The sequence below is a fragment of the Phalangium opilio genome, unplaced genomic scaffold, assembly GCF_054372755.1.
Source record: "Phalangium opilio isolate 3A_F unplaced genomic scaffold, DU_Popi_V2 ptg000055l_1, whole genome shotgun sequence".
Lineage (NCBI taxonomy): Eukaryota > Metazoa > Arthropoda > Arachnida > Opiliones > Phalangiidae > Phalangium > Phalangium opilio.
The window spans coordinates 486,364-503,082 of record NW_028324174.1 but is presented as its reverse complement, the minus strand read 5'-3'; positions in this window follow the sequence as shown (position 1 = coordinate 503,082).

The window sequence follows — 16,719 nt, the reverse complement described above, 5'->3', positions numbered from 1 at the left end:
GTCATCTCAAAGATCTTCGAAACCGCCGCCATACGCCTGTTTTCGATGCGGAGAGATGCACTGGGTCAGGGAATGCACGCACGCTAAGACTGAATGCCATAAATGCTCTCGAACAGGTCACCTCGCTAGTCAATGCGAAAATCAGAAACGAGTATCCGGACACCGGAAACCAGACAGAAGCCAGATAAATACAGTCAGCCTGAATTCCATGCGACCTTCGAAACTCATAACGGGGGAATTCTTGGTTAACGACGTTCCCGTAGTTTTCTACTTGGACAGTGGAGCGGAAGGCAACATTATCAATGAGGCGACTTACGAACGAATTGGTAAGCCGAAGTTAACCCCCTGCAGCGAGCAAGGAGTGCTATTCGATGGATCAAGCACTACATTCCTTGGGAAAGCAACGGCAAAATTTAAACTGGGACCAGCAGAAATTCAACACAGCTTCTACTTGGCAAAAGACGGATCCCTAAACCTACTGGGAGTGGAAACCCTGGATTTCTTCGGTCTTCTGGATAGCTTACGACAATGCTCCCGACTCGGTACTCAAGCCATTAACCTCTGTACTGCCTCACCTGTCGCCGAATGCCTTGCGACGCTGAAGAACGAGTTTCCGGGTGTCTTCGAGGACGGTTTGGGGCTGTGTACTAAAGCGAAAGCTCGCCCTACTCTCAAACCCGGAAGTACTCCAGTATACCGTAGAGCTAGGCCAGTTCCGTTCGCTGCTCGCAAAACTATCGAAATGGAGATCAAACGACTGGAAGAGTCAAATGTCCTGAAAGCCGTCGAGCACACTGATTGGGCAGCACCGATCGTAAGCGTAAGAAAACCTAACGGCACTACCCGTCTTTGCGCAGATTTTTCCACCGGCCTGAATGAGACCATAGAACTCAACCAACACCCATTACCGTTGCCGGAAGACATATTTGCGACACTCAACGGGGAAAACTTTTCTCCCAATTGGATCTATCTGAAGCATACTTACAAGTAGAACTGGACGACGAGGCTAAACCACTTTGTACCATTTCCACTCATCTCGGGAACTTCCAATATCAGAGACTTCCGTTTGGGGTGAAATCCGCTCCGGGAATTTTCCAAACAATAATGGACCAGATGCTTGCTGGACTTGAATTCGCAACCGCTTACCTCGATGACATAATCATTGTCAGCCGTAACTTCGAAGATCACCAGCGACACCTCAAAGAAGTACTCTCCCGCATTAAAGATTATGGATTCCGCCTTCGCCTCGAGAAATGTAAGCTATTCATGACACAAATAAAATATCTGGGATTTATCATTGATAGCGCTGGTCGACGACCCGACCCCGAGAAAATCAAGGCCACATGCCAGCACCAGTTGACCTGCCAACGTTACGTTCATTTTTGGGAATGGTATACTATTACCAGGTCTTCGTTAATAATATGCGTTTCATGAGACAACCACTGGACGAATTATTGGAATCCAAACGGACTTGGTCTTGGACACCTAAATGTCAGCACGCCTTCGAGGAACTGAAGATGACGCTTCAATCAGATCTCCTTTTAACGCATTATGATCCTACACTGGACATCATTGTCGCTGCTGATGCCTCCGATTATGGACTTGGGGCGGTCTTCCAACATCGCATGCCAGATGGGTCAATTCAAGCTGTAGCTCATGTATCACGGGCATTGACCCTGCGGAAAAGAACTATAGCCAAATCGAGAAGGAAGGTCTCGCGCTTACCTTCGCGGTCAAGAAGTTCCACAAAATGCTCTATGGGCGCCGCTTTACTCTGCTCACGGACCATAAACCGCTGTTAGCAATCTTTGGAAGCAAGAAAGGCGTACCGGTACATACTGCTAACCGTCTTCAACGCTGGGCACTCATTCTTATCGCCTATGACTTCAAGATAGAATATCGCAAGACTACCTCTTTCGGGCAGGCAGACGCCCTGTCCAGGCTTATCTCGTCACATTCCTCTCCGGACGACGACATCGTACTCGCAAGTCTCCAAGTCACAGACGATGTGGAGGCCATAGTCCGACAGCTTCCAGTCACTTTCCATGACATCCAATCCTCTGCCCAGGCGGATCCAGTCTTACAGAAGGTCGTCGGGTATATTCGGAATGGTTGGCCGACATTAAAGAATCTCCGAGCGACACCAGAAGCAACCGCCCTCGAACAATTCCACAGAAGGAAGGACCTGCTTACTATCGAGCAGGGTTGCGTGCTTCTACAGAATAGAGTGGTAATACCTTACCCATTACGAGCAACCGTCCTGAAACTACTTCACCGAGGACATCCTGGAACCAGTAGGATGAAATCTTTGGCTCGCGCTCACGCCTACTGGCCTTTTCTGGACGCTCAAATTGAAGACTTCGTGAAGAAATGTTCCAAATGTCGCTCTGCAGCAAAGTTCCCTGTCAAGACTCTGTTGCATTCCTGGCCGAAAGCCGTGAAGGCCTGGCAGAGGATACACATCGACTACGCCGGTCCCCATAACGGCCACCAGTATCTTATAGTCGTCGATGCCTATAGCAAGTATCCCGAGATTTTCGACATGAAAACCACCACGTCATCCGCCACCATATCCGTCCTGAATAACCTTTTTGCACGCTATGGTTATCCGGAAGTACTGGTGAGCGATAACGGAACCCAGTTTACTTCACACGACTTCGCCTCGTTCTGTTCCCGCAAAGGAATCCAGCATATCTTCTCCCCGCCCTACCATCCGCAATCTAATGGGCAGGCGGAACGTTTCGTGGACACCTTCAAGAGGGCACTAGAGAAACTCAAGGGCGAAGGAGATGTCCCTTATATGCTAGACGTCTTCCTGCTGTCTTATCGCTCAACCCCTAACTACAGTATAGACCAGAAAAGCCCTGCAGAACTGTTCTTGGGCCGAACACTCCGTACAGAGCTAGACCTCCTACATCCGCCGGTCTCTCCGTCATCAGAACGCAATCCAACCATGGAACGACAATTCAACCGTCATCATGGAGCTCGACGACGCACCTTCAAAGTCGGAGACCTAGTCTATGCTCGGCAACACCAGTCAAAGACGTGGTATCCAGGGAGAATTCAAACGGTCAAAGGCGTAGTTTATGATGTTCTTATGGATGACGCCACTAATAAGAAGTTCCATGCCAATCAACTTTACCACCGTCTGAACAACGATCCAAAAAGCAATCCCTACTCGGTATTCATGGACACATTCGATCTACCCATCCCAGACCGAAGAGTAGATCCCGACCGAGTTCCTGCTGGGGCCTCAGTGCCCGCTCCCGAACGCCATGTACGGTTCAACTTACCAGACGCAGACTCCGAGGAAGTACGGCGGTCAGAAAGAGTAAGGAAGATACCTGAGAGAATCATCATGGATCCCCGCCAGAAGTCCTACAATTTTACTTAAAAGGGGAGGTGTTGGAACTCCTCCAATAATGGAAAAAAATAATCTACTAATATGTTGCCTATGTTTTAACCTTCTCACATGTTTTTTAAATTATGTATATATACCTTATCTTAACAATGTAAAAGACGCATTCGGTCTGGTGGTCTAATAATAATAAAGTAGTTTTATTGTTTATCTCTTGCGTTCCCTCTCCATGAGCCGTTACAACAATACCCATTACGGGATCACAAAATACCTTGTAGTCCTCAAAAATACCTTGATAAAGAGGTAATTTAGAGTACCTTTACACAACAGTATTTTGTAGTACCTTTATAGGTACGTCTGGAGATGCATCGACAAATACCTTTGAAGGAACTAGACAGTACGGTTATTTTTTACAGTGTATAATCTAAATCTGATTATTTAAAGGTGTATTTAACTTTTGGCTCACTCTGAACCGTTAATGTCCCTTCATTACAGACACGATAATCAAAACCCAAAGTTTACTCCACCTCAGGTCTCAATTATTTACTCTTTGGTTCACTAAGCCTATTGCGGATAAAACTTGATTTACCCTACAGAATCGAAGCCTTAGCTTTCTTTTTGAAATAACTAAACCAAGGATTATTCTATATACAGATGTGGTATAGCTTAAGTAAACAGCCATTTCAAATAATAATATTAAAAAACATCCTTGGAATATAAAAAAGAAACATAGCTTTAAAGTTGCAAAAGTACTAAATGCATCCTAATTACGAAAAATATTTCCACATATTCACTTTATATTATGGAAAAAGTTAATATTAAGGTTCTGTAGGATTTCTTAACACATCAAAACAAAGCGAACTGCTAAGGCGACACACACAGACAAGAAATAATCTGCTTTTTAGTTCTTTCCGTATTAATTTTGAATTGAGAAAAAAGATTATATTAAATATTAAAATAAATATAATTAATATTTAATCTTTTCTTCGTTAGTTGTTCGCCTTATTGAGCGTTACATCGTTTTAAAAAAGAATAATTAAACAATCTTGAGAGACTTGACTAATATTGGCGTTTGAAATGAAGCATACGCTGGTTGTTTCGCCTTACTCAAATAGGTAGTATACAGTATAAGCGTGGCTAAGAACGTTCTTTTCATGTTCTTTACTGAGGTGAAAGGGTTTTTCGATCCATAGATTTTCCTTTGCGTAAGAAATTTTGGAAATGTAAGTGACTTCCTCACGTGCCACTCTAACTGGAGTTCTTGGCTTTCGATTTCAAAGCAACCGTATTGGACTCCGTTCGCGCATTATCACCAGCTTTCTTTTTTTCCACACCCATTACCGTTTTGTGTATACATTTTGGTCTACCTCGTCCTTTCAAAATCATGGGTTCTTTAATAAGTGAAATGATGTTTTTCATACTATTAGCTGAATTTCTTCTTTCATGGTCCAAATCAATCTTTCAACACGTTCGTCTTTTTTTCTGTCCATTGGAATATCATCCTTACATTTTTCTTCGCTGCTACTTGAATCGGTTCCGTTTTCACTATTGTTGCGTTTTATCCCTCTGTAGCATCAAGTTCATCATCTCCGTCGTAAACTTTATTACTTATTAGAAGCTTAACTTCTACTTGAAGGGCCCAGGCTTTAGTCATCATATTGTAACGCCTGTTTTGCTAGTAATAAGTCTTTATTGGTGGTAACGGGAATTATACAGTTATACAGTTATTCTTTGTAGTTTATCGTAGCGCGAGCTCGGAGAGCGTAACGGGTAGGGCAGGTACTGGCCACGGGATCCGAAGCGAGAGCGGGCGGTAGGTCGGGGCCGGTAGCCTCGTTGGAATACTCTTCCGTGTCGTCTCCGTCGTCGCTGATCGTGGCGGGTCGATTGTCGGCTGAGGTGGATCGGTCGTCGTCGGCTGCGGCGGGTCGGTCGTCGTCGCTGCGGCTAGGTCAGAGAGGTCGGCTGCGGCTAGGTCAGAGAGTTCGGCAGGCTGGTCTGGAACGGTTGAGCTGGAACTGTTGTCCCTTCCTTCACCGGAGCCCCTTTTTATAGGGCCTGGCTCGGGGATTGCCGCGCTTTCGTGGGGGAGCTGTTCCCTGATTGACTCGTGGGTTGGCATGCTTCGGATGATGATGGGGCTTGGTCCTCCGGCTGAAGGGGGGAGTCGCGGGGGTCGTGACAATATTCAGAATATTATCCCTTTTCACCCAAGTTTTTTCTCCACACGATGTGGCTACGTCGAAAAGCTGATTCAGTCTTGGACGCGCTGACGCGTATCTTTGTAGACAAGTTCTTGATGTGGATTTGAAATCCATGCTTTGGGTCACTACCATCTTCGTTTCTAGATTTCCAACCCATTTTTCTCTACTTTGTCTTGGAGAAAGCCTTTTTATTTCAAAGGGAAATAATTTTAGATGTTTTCGTACTGAAAAGATGTGCAAACAGGGAATTCCTGTCATTTTAAATTTAGAACAAGAGCATGTTTTCCCGTCACAGATTGCGTTTGAACTGCTCTTGTATTTCACCAAATAATTCGAACTGTTATCTATTGGTGAGCAACTCCTGAAATTTTACATTCCAATACTCTTGTTTTCGACAATATCTTCAGAAAAATTTGGCACGCAAACGTCCCGAATCTCTTCAGCTGCCTTCTGCATGTCAGGATCTTTAAGGATGGGATGGAATTGTTTTTTATCTTTGTATTAAATTTACTCTGAACTCGAATTAAAATAATGTAGGAGCAAAGGCTTTTCATTTCTTCATAAAATAGGTCAAGCGAGTTGTTACGTTTTGAAACGGATGCTTTTATTTTTTGGTTTAAAGATTGCAATCTATTGTTGGTTGAGTCTCCCAAATTGAAGTGTTGCCTTCGATAAAACATTACCCATTTCTCCTTGATCACCAACCAATTGTCTTGGAAATATTTCAGAAATTCACGACTCAACTCTTCATGGGACAATAGTGAATCCACATTTTTTTTGCAAATGACGTTCTGTAAAACAATAGGCAATGTTCTGCACGTACATTTTAGCCTTCTTCTCGGAAGACTTGCCCATTTTTAGTGAATGGATTTTGGCCTTAATTGCCTTAAGAATATGAAAAGGCATATTTCAACAGTTCCATTTTGGAAAAGTTGTTCAATGACATTGATCTCTGTAAAATCTTTATCAACCATAAAGGTCACAATTTTATCGATGTTGGGATTGTGCTTTATGAACGTAGAGAAAAGTTTGAATATAACTTCTTTGGTTTCCATTTTGACTAGGCTTAAGGCTACTATCTCACTTAAGTTATTTCCGTCAACCACTATTATTATGTACACAGGCATACGACAAAAATTCAAACAATACGTAGCGTCACATAAGACATGCTCAGGGTACTTTGCAAAGGATTCCCTCATAGCTCCAGTTTGCCAAAAAACGAAAGTTAACTCGAAAATGTTTCATCATATTTGAACTCGACCACCTATAATTAATAATTAAGGACACGCGTTAAAACCACGCGTGTCATCGCAAATAACGTTTCAAAAAGATACTAGATTCAAATAACATTTAAAGGCAGGTTTAGAGCTCCGCTTATGTGAAAATTTGAATTACAACACTACATAAGTTCACTAAATAATTTACTTCTGATCTACAATCGGCAACCAAAACATTTGAAACAAGTACTCTTGATTATATTTGGTTGAAAAATGGCTTTTAAAATTAAAAATTTGCACGTTTTATAATAGATATTACCACGAAAATATTCGTACACCGTGAATAAAAGGAGCACATATTGCATTGCATATTATCAGAAGTAAATTATTAATTTTAAATATTAGTAATGACTTACTGGGAATCAAATACTACGCTGCGTATACGGTATCAAATAAATAATGAAGCTTATGAGAGCAATCTAGATATAACCACTCTTCGACATTCACTCCCTTTTTTGTAAACAAAATAAAACTATCTAAAGATATTTTGAAAACAATATCAGTAAAACAAAGATATTTACCATGTTCGTATCTGCTTCTTTGTCTCTTGCAAGCTTATCCAGAAGTATTTGAGCAGAGTTTTTTGCGTTGTCCTCCTTGCTTTTTGATAATACTTTAGATTTAAAATTGTGTAATGACTTTGGAAAGGCAACTCGTTGTTCTGATGCCATGACTTTGTGTAACAATTTTTTGTTATCCGCTCCGACTTCAGCTAGCTAGCTAATTGGACCAAGTCATCTTTGCGACTTTTTGCCACTTATCTAACGCCTTTACAATGCATAGAGGGGTGGTGGCTAGCCCCTATGCCACAGCTAACCGACAGCGCCCTATACTAACAATTACCGTTAACCTCTGCAAGTTTTGATGAAAAGGAGAAACCGGGTTAGACCGCGGAGGAAAACTCCTTTAAACAAGCGGGGAGAGAACTTGCAAACTCTACGCAGAAGGATTTGTTCCCAAATTTTTCACCCGGTGCCACAGTCCGGGATCCTCTTGCTGCGAGGCGAAAGCGCAAACCGCTGCGCCACCCCAGTTCAGCAAAAAAGGCTTTCGATTATTCATTCATGCGTCGAAAAGCACGGTTTGAGTATAGTTTGGGTAGAGTGATGCTCCCGTTTCATGATTACGCTCCAAACTCAACGAGTGAATGTACAGTCTTTCAAACTTAGTGTTTACGGAATAACTCACAAAAGCAGGGCAGCCGCTCTTGTATGTTGATGATTGGCGTTTTCCCGATGCTTTAGAATCATAAAAACCATAGTTCACGCATGTAAATTTCACATTTGCATACTTGAGCTTCTTTGGTAATGGTTTCTTTCGATATGACCTTTGGTTTTCTGATTCAATTGTTGTTGAATGCGGTGCTTTCGATAAGATGGGTGAATTATTAGCAACACAATAATAACGATGGTTCTTAATGAGGGATTCCCAGTCCTCAAAAAGCATATTCACTTTTAACGTCATTTTAATTTGACAAAAAAAAACTCATCCGATTCTCGCTCACTACTAAAACGTAAGGCGCGTTTATAAGCGAGCGAGAAAGGGTGCCTTCGCTTAAGTATGAAGCCGAAACTTCATCGTCGTGATCGGAAAAAGCTTGCGACGTCAGTGTACACTAGATAGTTCATGTTTATAAAGGCGCTGGGACTCGCGACTCGAGAACTGATTATTTTTGAACGAGAGAGTAAAAATGGCGACGATGATTGAGCAACGCATAATCGTTTTTACAGCAATGGAAGGTTTATTACAAACCAAAAAAAAACTATTGCTGTTAAAAAAGAACAAGTTGGGAAACCAAAATAAACCTCTCCGAGCCGAGACGAATACAATTTCCAAACACCGGTCCGCCAGCCAATGAGACAAACCGGAAATACATAGTTCTAACCGGCGAGATATTGCAATGATCATTTGTAAAGTTTAAAGCGTTTAATAATTTCCTGCGTATCCTCAATGATTCTACTGAGGACCTAATATCTATCACTTAAATGTGTATTTAACTTTCGGCTCACTCTGAACCGTTAAGACATCCTATAAGAGGACATGAAACAAGGTCAATTCTGGATAAAATCTAGGTTATCTTATCTCATAGGCCCAGTCGTTTCAACACGTATGGAGAGATGAAGTATTAACATCCAAATTATTTAATGAAGCTAAAAGTTACGTTTACACTATATATAAATGTAGAAAAGATGAATTAAAAAGTAAACACCAAATTTTAAATGTTAATATCAAAAGATGTTCTTGGAATATTGAGATGAAACAGAGCTTTATAGCTACACAACTACTAAAAGAATCGTAATGCCGAAAAATATTTAAGTATTTCCATTTAATATTCTGCCAAAACGAAATGTTACCGTTTTCTAAGAGATCTTTTCATCCTACTCGCTTTATATTAACTTTGATATGCGTGTAGTGTTTCGATTCAGATGCAATCTTCATTACTCGTTCTATATTAACTCTCACTTGTGTCAGTACATAGAAATAGGTTTATCTTAAATAATTAATTAAATATAAATGATATTAATTATTTTAATCGCCAGTAAATAACTTTAAAAATAGTTAAATCGTTTAAAATAAAGTTGTTCCTATTATCTTTCGAAACTATGCTAATATTGACGTTTAAAGTGAAAGGTACCCCTCTTTCCCGCTTTTTTCAAATTTTGGGATATATATACGATTCGTTTCCATTATAATAATAGATAAAAACGCATTCGCGTGAACCGATGGTGGAAGCCCTGCCATTGGGAGGCTAGACGTTTCTCGTAACCCTAGCCGATATCTTGAAACCAAACGGTGACGAAGGAAAAGAAGCCGGAATTGACTGACTGGCGTCCATGTGGAATGGACAAAGACCTGAAGATGGTGGTGCATAGAAGCTGGTGTCAATGTGGAATTGACGAAGAACAGAAGATGGTGGTGCATAGAAGCTGGTGCAAGGTGAAATTGACGAAGATCAGAAGATGTTTGTGCTAGGAAGCTAGCAAGTACAGACTAGTGTCCATGTGGAGTGGACGAAAACCAAAGCTGGTGGTGTTGGAACTCAAGTAGAATAGCCAGAGGAGACAAACCCAAATTTCCGTGAACTGTCAATGCAGTCCGGAAATTGGGAACACGTTTGCTCCGATACGCAAACTGCGAACGCGGTCACGTGGGGCGTGACAGACAGACAGACACACAGACACGGCCGGTGTAATACCTCTCCGTGACATACGTCACTCGGAGAGGTAAAAAACAGTTGGAAAAGAAAAAGGAAAGAAAAGCAAGTAGGTGGGGAACTCATTCCATTTGGTTGAACCGGGAAGAGGAGGGATATTTTCATACATTGGCAAGCCTTTTCTGTTTTACTCTATGTATTTTGCATGAAATTTATATATTTATACCACTAGTTAGTGAATATGAGAAATGTTGATCAAGATTATTTTTGCAATTTTGTTGGAATGTCACCAGAACATTTTGATGAGCTAGTAGGCTTCATTTCAAATGATTTAAAAAAATTTCCACCATCAAGATAACCACTTTCTCCAGCTCATCGTTTAGCCATACTTTTAAGGTAAATCTTCAATTATGGTTAAATCGTTTGTATAAAAATTCAGAGCAAATTATACATTTATCAGATTAATGGCCAGTGGTGACTCTCTGACTAGCACAACTTTTGGGTTTAGAGTTCATAAGTCTACAGTCCATACTGTTCTTGTAGAAACTGGTGATGCTATTTGGAAACGTCTTCAGCCTTTATATTTGAAAGTAACGTACCAACAGGCTTACATCTTAGATATCAGGATATGTATAACATTAGTTTTGACACAAGGCACCAACGGAAGTTATGTGGATCCAAGCTGCGTCTGATTATGGTCGTCTGTAGCAATATCCTAACTGTTGTGGAGCTGTTGACGGGAAACATGTCGTTATTCAACAACCACCAAAGACAGGCTCTATGTACTACAATTATAAAGTACGAAGCATTGATATAGAACAATTATAGCCAGAGGTTTTATTATTTCAAACGTTTTAAAGGGCACAAATTCTATTGTTTTGATGGCTGTGGTAGCTGCAGACTACAGATTGTTAGCTGTTGACATAGGAGGTTACGGATCAAGCTTTGATGGAGGTGTATTTAAAGCGTCCCCTATTGGTCAGGCGTTAGCCAAAGACAAATTAGGCTTGCCACCACCGTGTAAATTACCACGATCCGAAACAATATTGCCCCATGTTTTGCTGGGAGATGAGGCATTTCAGCTTCGACCCGATTTTATGCGTACATTTTCTGCGAAATATTTGAATTCAAAAACTAGGGTTTTTAATTATCGTCTAAGTAGAGCAAGGTAGTATCTTCTCATTGTTAAAACATCAATTATTTGCATTTAATAATGCTCCATTTTTATGAAAACAGACGATGTAGTGAGAATGCATTTGGTATCCTTGGGGCGAGATGGAGGATATTCCAAAAACCGATACCGTTGGCTCCTACTAATGTTGACATGGTGATCAAAGCCGCAGTGGTTTTGCATAATTACTTGTTGACAAAAGAGAAGAGACAACCAAAAAAGGTTTATTGCCCTCCTGGGTTTGCCGATTATACGGACAGCTTGGAGAACTATTTATTTTCAATGGGCATGCCATGAAGAAGCAAATGCTTTTCGACCCATTATTTCAGCAGCAGCACGAAATTTTATTGAAGAGGCCAAAGTGATACGGAATGCATTTGCCGATTACTTTTTGTGTGAAGATGGGGGGTTCCTTGGCAATGAAAAATACCCGGAGTTGACAGAGAGAATGAAATATGAGTACAAACAATAAAAATATTTTTAATTGAACGTTTGACAACATTTATTGTTCATTGTTATCTATATAGTTTTTAACAATTTCAGTAAGTTTCATTTCAAATTTTTGCCTATTTTCTGGCACTACATCTCTCAACAATTCTATCAGATATATTCCGAATTTGTCTTCCTTGTCTTCTTTTTCTTTACTATCCGGTTTATGTTCAGAAGCTTTAGCAATAGCTTGAGCTGCTGTTGCCATTACCCCAAGAGTACTATCAATGGTAATACCCATTGGTATTTTAAGTTACAATTTGTAACTTTATGTTTTAATAGTCTTAAATACATTACCCATTAATACTGTCAATTTCCTCGTCAATAGCATCCTTTTCTTTTTCAATCGAACACATTTTGCTGATGTGAGATGACTTCTTTTTCAAACAGTGTTTCTTTTTGTTCAAACCTGAAGATGTTGAAGGGTTTGTTATACTGAGCAGTAAAATGTAAAATTTAATCCTTATAAAAATCAACAAATAATGAAGAAACGTAAATGTTGAAAATGAAATAAAATTTGTCATGGTTCACAGTGACCAAAAAAGGGAACATTCCTTTCTCCGAAAAATTACAGTGAGGGAGTAATGGCGTTTTTCTTGGGGCCTAACCCGAAACTTCACCCGTAACAAATTAGGTACACTATGTTGAATAGCGTACTTAAGAGTGGTCTTCATGAAACCTACCATTCCTTCTCAAGGTCACACACTACTAACTTGTTCGAGAAAGGGTTGGAAGGCTACACTGATCTCGAGGTACCACCAAAAGTAATAGCAGAGAAAAATTTTAAGAAGAAATTTTCGTTCATAACCTCGGAACCGAGCGGATGACCGCAAATAAAAATAAAGAAAATTAGAGGAAAACCAAAAGTGGAGGGTTAACTTAAAACAAAGAAAAAACTTCGCAAATAAATTAATAAAGGATTAAACCTTAGTAAATTTTTCAGTCGGTTAACTTAGAGAATAAGAATAAAGAGTTAAAGGTTACGACAACGCCGGAGATTGCTTGTTGATTTGGTTTTCCGAAAACGGAGTTTCTCCACCCACGTGTACGTTCTTGGAACGTTTTTTTACCCAATTTGCAATTGGAAAGCCTAGATTGAAGGTGGCATATCTTATCCCTGGTACAGCGTACGTCTAAAGCCGGAAGTGAGCTTGACAAACTAACTTAACTAACTAAATGTAAGTGCATGTTTCAAGATGTTCAGACGAAATGTTTATATGCGAAAATCAAATAATGCTTGGATAGGATAGTAGCAGAATTTCTTTAATGTGTGCAGGTAATGACAGAAACGATTGTATTTTTTGGTCTAAGTACGAGCATATGTTCCATAAGTGTGACACGTTCTTACGTCATAATGCGAAATCTTAACTTAGAGCTAGTACGAGAACGACGCGAGAATTCATAACATGCGAGTTTGCAGGCAATCTCCCCATTAAGACCGTACATTCTTTTGGAACATTTCTTCAAATCTCGTTTAATGGAATTGCTGAAACAGTCCACCACCATTTTGAATGCATAGTTCAGCGCATCGAATAAGAGAGCGGTGGGTTGCTGTGATTTGATGCGGCGAATGTCTAACTTGGTTGAAGGCCACCAAGATTCGTTGATGTGATGTGTCTACATCCGGAACTTCTGTCGCGTACACTAAGGCTTTGACGTGACCCCAAAGAAAAATATCGAGAGGTGTCATGTCGGGTGATCCAGCACGTCCTATCCATCGGTTTCGAAAGGCTGCGTTCAGATATGCTCTGACTTGAAGGCCAAAATGGGGTGGAGCACCGTCGTGTTGAAACCATAGATTTTGACGCTGGCGCAGTGGCATTTCATCAAACGCATCTTCAAGTTCATTTTGCAAAAAAATGAAGTTCAGAATTTAGCCGTTGGGGAAGAATGAAGGGTTCAACAAGAGTGTCCCTGACTATTCCAGCCCAAAAATGTATCCCCCATTATTGTTGGAAAGACGCGTTACAAATTACATGAGGGTTTTCTTGTTCCCACATGTGAAGGTTGTGAATGTTTATTACACCCCGTCTTGAAAATTGAGCCTCATTTGACCATAAAATGTGGTTTAAAAACAGGTCATCATCCACGGTCTGCGCAAGAAGCCATTGGCTAAATTCAAAACGACGGGGTAAATCTTCGGGTCTCAATTGCTGTACTCGCAGATAGTGGTAGGGTGCAGATCGTCAACATGCAGAGTTCGCCAAACCGTCATATGGAACACTCCTAGCCTGTCTCCTAATTGCCGCGTACTAGTAGTTGGATCGTCAGCAATAGCATCCAAAATGCGCTCCGCTCTCACAACTCGAGCCCGATGCGGTTACCGTCCTCGGTCAATCCCTAGAACAGCGAAATGTCCTGTTTCACGAATTTTTCTTTCAGCCCCAAGTATAACGCGGTAGTCCGGTGGGCGCAATCTGTTTGGAAAGCGTTTGGCGTACACACGGACGTTGTCTGCTGCATTACCTTGGGCAAATCCTAGTGCTAACAACATATCTGTATACTCACTCATAGTATACCTAGCCATAGTCAAAACAAATTAAATACGGATGGTTGAACAAGAAACTGTGAGAGAAATGATTGAAGTATCGTAGCATGCGAACGTTTTATAGTGATTTGCAGACCACCCTAAAACTTTAGCTTAATGACGTTTACTAACTGGTAGCAATCTACAATCGTTGACAACGACAGGAGAAATGCGAGATGCAATGTAATGTACCCATAAGAAAATGTACATTCTTACTCCTTAGAATTTTTCTATGAAAATTGACAATAAAAACGGTAAAAAAAGGATCTTTTAAAGGTTCAAAGTGTTTTAAAGCATTTAAAAAATAATTTGCTAATTTAATGGAAACAAGACGTCGCCGGATATGATGTCTTGTACACAAACCATAATGAACGCTTTTGCAACCTTACGATTGATTGAAGAATGAAGAAAAATGTCGCATTTCTTATTAGTTTCCGCAACTTACCGCTGTCAGTTTCCCGTTAGTATCGGTAAGGATTGTCTACCATTGGGTCGAATCCCATTGGATCGAATGTCTCGTTCGACCGAATCCCATTAGACCGAATACCGCAATTTGGGCGGTTTTCCAATCATGAATTTTCCTTTCAATCCTGTTTTTCTATTGATTTTCCTATTAAACTTCTTGTTATTGCAGAAAATACTAAACCAAACGTAACCTAATATAACAGTAATGTTTTGGAAAAGGCATATTTTTGGAGAAGTCAATGAAGCTAAATTTCAATATTTTGGAAAAGGCGTAACATTGTTAAATGATTTATAAATTATTACTAACCTAATTTAACCAAACCTAACCTAACATAGAAGTAATGTTTTGGAAAAGGCATATTATTTGAGAAGTCAATGAAGCTAAACATCAATATTTTGGAAAAGGCGTAACATTGTTAAATGATTTATAAAATATTACTAACCTAACCTAACCTAACCTAACCTAAACTAACCTAACCAAACCTAACCTAAACTAACCTAACCAAACCTAACCTAAACTAACCTAACCAAACCTAACCTAATCAAACCTAACCAAACCTAACCAAACCTAACCAAACCTAACCAAACCTAACCAAACCTAACCTAACCAAACCAAACCTAACCTAACCTAACCAAACCTAACCTAACCTAACCAAACCAAACCAAACCTAACCTAACCTAACCAAACCTAACCTAACCAAACCTAACCAAACCTAACCTAACCAAACCTAACCAAACCTAACCAAACCAAACCAAACCAAACCTAACCTAACCTAACCAAACGAAACCTAACCTAACCTAACCTAACCTGACCTAACCTAACCTAACCTAACCTAACCTAACCTAACCTAACCAAACCTAACCTAACCTAACCTAACCTGACCTAACCAAACCTAACCTAACCTAACCTAACCTAACCAAACCTAACCTAACCTAACCTAACCTAAACTAACCTAATCTAACCTGACCAAACCTAACCTAACCTAACCTAACCTAACCTAAAAATAAAATTGATTTTCTTATTAAACTTCTTGATACTGCAGCAAATAATATGTGTTCACCAATAACATTCTTCAATAAATTTCAGTAAAATAACTTCCATTTTTGGAAATTGTCTAACCCTAACCTAACCATACCTAACGTAATCTAACCTTACCATTAAGAGATCTCCCTCCCAAGTACTGACGGCGCTCGATGCTGCTTAACTTCTTCGATCATCCAAATCACTTTATCCATTGGCCTACTGGAGCCCGGCAACTCAAGGAAAACGCTATGATTTTATATGTGTAAACCCATCCCATTCAGTCGAAAGCTCTTCCATTTAAATATTCCCATTCAGTAGAAAATCGCTCTTTGGGCTATAAATTGTTTTAAATTTGGCTACAATTTTAGAAATTTGAATTCGATCCAACGGGATTCTATCCAATAGGATATTACCTCGGTAAGTTGTTTCAACAAACTAATCGTAACATGTTGTTTTACAATGATGTTCGTTATGAGTCACCAACTGTAAAAATTTCTACTCCTTAAAAATTGACTCTATGGCTATGAGGCTTTTTTGTTTTATCTGGCACACCACTAATTTGCAATAATCAGCCTATCTTGAACTTAATTCGTTAGGATAGAACATCTTTCCAATACTCAGCGGTTTTGAGAGAGCCATGATTTCATTGCCCAAATTAAACCCGTGGTCATAGGAAATATTAATTGACTTCCACCTCTGAATCTCACCATTCTCCATTTCTCATGTCTATTAAAACTGAAATATAATATTATAATAATGGGTGAGTGGGGTTAGTCAAACCTCATTTTATTTCACAACAGTCTACATTTGCCACTGTTGGCATTTGGCAGATGACTTTGGTGTACCCAGAGTTCTAGATTCAAACTTTATAAGATGTTTCCCTCTATTAAGGATAATTAAATAATAATAAGATCTATAATTTTTAGATTTTACGTTTTGTCTTAATCCAATATCTTCAAGGTTGTGTCGCTCATGGTTGTGACAATCCAGTTTATGGTTTGGCTTCTTACAACTGAATTCTACAAAAAAAAAGTTAACTTTAAATTTCAA